Source organism: Photinus pyralis, unplaced genomic scaffold, assembly GCF_008802855.1.
Source record: "Photinus pyralis isolate 1611_PpyrPB1 unplaced genomic scaffold, Ppyr1.3 Ppyr1.4_LG10, whole genome shotgun sequence".
NCBI lineage: Eukaryota > Metazoa > Arthropoda > Insecta > Coleoptera > Lampyridae > Photinus > Photinus pyralis.
Window position 1 is genome coordinate 13,515,839 of NW_022170250.1, and position 4,431 is coordinate 13,520,269.

The following is a 4,431-nucleotide window of genomic DNA, read 5'->3' on the forward strand; positions in this document are numbered from 1 at the left end:
TTTAAATAATGTATAAACAACCCTTAAACTGCCCTTGAATAATAAATTTCCGAATGCTTTAAGCTTGCCAAATATTTTAAGTAATTCAAACTATAACTTACAGCATACTTAGACTGCGGGGGTAGTAACTTTCGTAATACAGTGAACATTTTTATTTCGCTGATAGATTATGTTTAAATAATGTATAAACAACCCTTAAACTGCCCTTGAATAATAAATTTCCGTATGATTTAACCTTGCCAGGTATTTTAAGTAATTCAAACTATAACTTACAGCATACTTAGAGTGCGGGGGTAGTAACTTTCGTAATACAGTGGACATTTTCATTTCGCTGATAGATTATGTTTAAATAATGTAAAAACAACCCTTAAACTGCCCTTGAATAATAAATTTCCGAATGCTTTAAGCTTGCCAAATATTTTAAGTAATTCAAACTATAACTTACAGCATACTTAGACTGCAGGGGTTGTAACTTTCTTAATACAGTGAACATTTTTATTTCGCTGATAGATTATGTTTAAATAATGTATAAACAACCCTTAAACTGCCCTTCAATAATAAATTTCCGTATGCTTTAAGCTTGCCAAATATTTTAAGTAATTCACACTATAACTTATAGAATACTTAGAATGCGGGGGTTGTAATTTTCGTAATACAGTGAACATTTTTATTTCGTTGATAGATTATGTTTAAATAATGTATAAACAACCCTTAAACTGCCCTTGAATAATAAATTTCCGTATGCTTTAAACTTGCCAAATATTTTAAGTAATTCACACTATAACTTATAGAATACTTAGAATGCGGGGGTTGTAATTTTCGTAATACAGTGAACATTTTTATTTCGTTGATAGATTATGTTTAAATAATGTATAAACAACCCTTAAACTGCCCTTCAATAATAAATTTCCGTATGCTTTAAGCTTGCCAAATATTTTAAGTAATTCACACTATAACTTATAAATATTTAGAATGCGGGGGTTGTAACTTTCGTAATACAGTGAACATTTTTATTTCGTTGTTAGATTATTTTTAAATATTGATAAACAACCCTTAAATTGCCCTTCAATAATAAATTTCCGTATGCTTTACTCTTGCCAAATATTTTAAGTAATTCACACTTATAGAATACTTAGAATGCGGGGGTTGTAACTTTCGTAATACAGTGAACATTTGAATTTCCATGATAGATTATGTTTAAATAATGTATAAACTACCCTTAAACTGCCCTTGAATAATAAATTTCCGTATGCTTTACTCTTGCCAAATATTTTAAGTAATTCACACTTATAGAATACTTAGAATGCGGGGGTTGTAACTTTCGTAATACATTGAACATTTCTATTTCTATGATAGATTATGTTTAAATAATGTATAAACAATTCTTAAACTGCCCTTGAATAATAAATTTACCAATACCGAATTTATCCTATAAAAAAACTTTAAAACCGTTTTTAAACGTAAAGTGTGTTTGCTGGGAAGAGACCTTTACATAGGTATTTGCTGGCAGTCTTGAGATATAAAGTTTATTATGGAAGAATCTCCAGTTTAGTTGTTCATTCGAGATGTAATTACTAATTACCTACGAACAAAGTAAATACTGTATTGCTGCCATCACTTATGTGTTATAAATTTGTCTTGGTTCGCTTTAATGAATAGCTATATAAAATGCTACAACATTTTCTACCTATAAGTATATGGCCGCCTATAGCTGTGCTGGTAAAAATAGCTATTTGTGTATTAAGAGCGCAAAATGATATATTGTCGATTGAAAGAGACAGTTGACGCGCGACGAAGGAGCGCGGCAATCTCTTGAAATCGACAATCAATTTGCGCTCGAATTACACACAAGGTTTTTTCTACAATCGAGCAGTTTATTTCCAAAAATTTAAATTTTTCACTCAAATCATTTTAATCTTATGCCCAAATGAAAGATGTCATTTACTCGTTGTCATTGGATACTCTGAGCAATGCATATTTGATTTACAGTTAATAATTGGGAGAGCGAGCGTTTTTTCTATTTTGTCGCTTATAAGCGGCAAAGTGACATTCCTCGAAAAAGATGACGTTTGCGTTGTCAAATACGAGCGCAAATGCCTACTTTGGATATCGATTGTAGAAAAAATCGTTTAAACGTCTATAAGATCGTTCAAAACCCACTCGATTATAATGGGGTCGACGCGTAACCTGATATCTGAAGACAGAGGGTGCGGGCGTTAGTCAAGAGGGATTTTGATTTTATAAACCCCAATTAGCAGTGCATGTGCAATTTCAAGCATTATGCGTACAAGCAACAGAGTTGCATATTTACCTAAAATTCGACCCTGACGATCGTTCGAAATTAATTTTTACTTCTAACAATAGTCGAAATGCGCAAAACGGATTCGAAATGATAAAAGCAAGCGACTTACAAAGCATTATTGCCCAAACCTTTGAATACCCCAAGCATGGAATAGCACGTCGGGCGTAATTAAATTACAAATCTATTCAATAAACGTGACTCACAAAATTAAAGACCAGATCTAAAATTAAATAAACTATCTATATAGACGGGTAAATAATGTAATATGAAAATCCAAAGGAAGATCAAAATAACGCGAGCACAATAGGCTGGTAGTTAATTAAATAAACAGCGCCCTCTCGGCATTTACTTAATATTGGCCTCTGTTTCGTTTAAAAGTTTCGTACGTTGTTCCTATTCGAAAGAGGGTCTCGACTGACATACGGAGATTTTTATCAAGTTAACGCATTGAATTGCCTTCAGTCAATAGAAAATTAGTTCGACAATTTTATTTCCTAGCAACGTATACCTACCTAATTTATCCATTTGACACCAAATTTTCTGGTTAATTTCAATAACTATAGAAATATTCAATAATAATATAATAACTATCTACCGTTTTCCATTCTAATACAGCGTGTTTACACTATATGGAATCGAAATATTAGACAAAGTCGGCTTTATTTATTATGTGTAAAAGTACGACGTATTGAGTGGACCAAAATAGATATTTTCTCCAAATAAACCGGGGGTCAAAAAAGTGGAGAAATTTGCATTTTTTTCTCTCCAACCAATGTGCCCATTCTATCACGGTACTTCACTACAAAAGGGTTGACGAATTTCGCAGGTTCGTGGTGTGTTTCGGTATATAAATGTCTTATCTAAAGATTTTTCGTCTTTTTCATTGGGACTTATCCTTCGTACTTTTACTTTCCAGGATAGCTCAAGGTACAAAATAATGGTTTAAGAATAAGAAAGAATTTACTTGATTTTGCCCTCACTGATCATTTCATTAATCATAGAAATTCTTTACTAAAATTTGGAAAAATGCTAGCTCTAACTAGCACGCTACGAAGCAAGTGTCATTAATTCAATTGACTTATATAGCAAACGGAAAGTTTGTAGGAAAAATACGAATACGAAGTCGGCACATCACATTTTATATAAAGAATGCATCGCATCGGCTTTTGTGCCTTATCGCCGGTGACTAATCTTTTATCGACTTGATGACGCCTCGATGGCGGCTGTTGGGGACCCGATGTTTCTCTGGATTTCTAGAATATTCGCTGCAGTATTACAGTAAATTATAATAAACACATGAAATCCTGACGCCACGTCAGAAACTTGATATTCACCGAAATCTTTCAGAATATTCTAAAAGCGTATTCCTAAAAACAACATCCACAGTTCAAAAAATTCCTACCGCAGTAAATAGAAAACGAATAATCGCGTAAAACATTGTATTTGGTTCTGACCTGAGCACTGTAAGATTCTATGCGATAAAATGAAGGGGGTGGACTTATCGTAAAGATTAAAGGCCCTAGATCAGTTTAGGTGGACCATGTTATTGGAAATGTAGAAATTATATACATACCCTTCATTCAATATAAGGACGGATATTGTTTGTGATTTTGGACGATAAGATTTTCATATTTATTGTTGACTATCTAATGTTGAACGAAAATTGCACGATTATTGGAAAAATTAGAGATGAATAGAATTCGTTACAGTCAATTTGCGGGATAGACATTCGAAAGGAAAAAAAACCTAACCTTGTATTCGCCAAGTTTTCCTTTTTTATTACATCAATTTACAATGAACATTAGTTACCTACCTAAATGGGGTTCTAAATATTTATCACGTGTTTGCATTAATTTACAGTTCCCACCCTCGTTCAGTGCACAGATCGTGCTCTATCTGCAGAATGGCCGGCTTTGTTAGAGATCCTCGCTTCAAAGTGACAAGCTGAAGAACCTCATTAGTACTTTTACATACGGGCACAGATAAAGGCACTTTCATGCATAACAACGAAAAACTGTCAAGACGGTGACATTGTAAAGCCGTAAATAGTAAGACATACGTAGGTACTGTTAAAAAGCTCCGATCCTTCCAACTTTAATGTACATATATCACTTATACAAGTGTATTTT